The 419-nt window shown below is 35.6% G+C and overlaps 1 protein-coding gene across 7 annotated transcripts in view; it reads right to left on the bottom strand.

The window, feature by feature from the left end:
* Nucleotides 1–419, bottom strand: part of LOC119590555 — a 24,786-nt gene that overhangs the window by 4,605 nt on the left and 19,762 nt on the right. The gene's annotated exons all lie outside the window — the stretch shown is intronic.

The raw sequence follows: 419 nt of genomic DNA, 5'->3' as shown, positions 1-419 counted from the left end.
CCGATTTTCATGTTAAACTCTCAAACTAATCCAATAATTTCTTATTCATTTTCTTTGCCGTCTGATATACTTATTTTCGCATCCACCAATTTACTTCCTTAACTGTATATCTACCCCTATATTCATCTATCTATCGCCCTACCTATCCACTGTAACCTGAACAAAAAAATATATATATATATCAAAGTATATTCTCTAACACATATCTACGCACAGGTTTATATTTCACCATGCACCACGTGGTAGTTAAATTGCCTTTCAATTGATCAAAAGGACAAGTCAATAGTAAGCCAATTGAGTGATTAATTAACGAAGCACGTGAGTAAATGGATTAGATTCATAAATCGTATACGCATTCGGCCACTGATCCCCAGGCAAAGGATACTCATCAGACGATCATCCACGCAATCAAACCCCAA

This window comes from Penaeus monodon, chromosome 27, assembly GCF_015228065.2.
Source record: "Penaeus monodon isolate SGIC_2016 chromosome 27, NSTDA_Pmon_1, whole genome shotgun sequence".
In the NCBI taxonomy this organism is placed as follows: domain Eukaryota; kingdom Metazoa; phylum Arthropoda; class Malacostraca; order Decapoda; family Penaeidae; genus Penaeus; species Penaeus monodon.
This window is presented reverse-complemented; position numbering and strand designations above follow the sequence as displayed.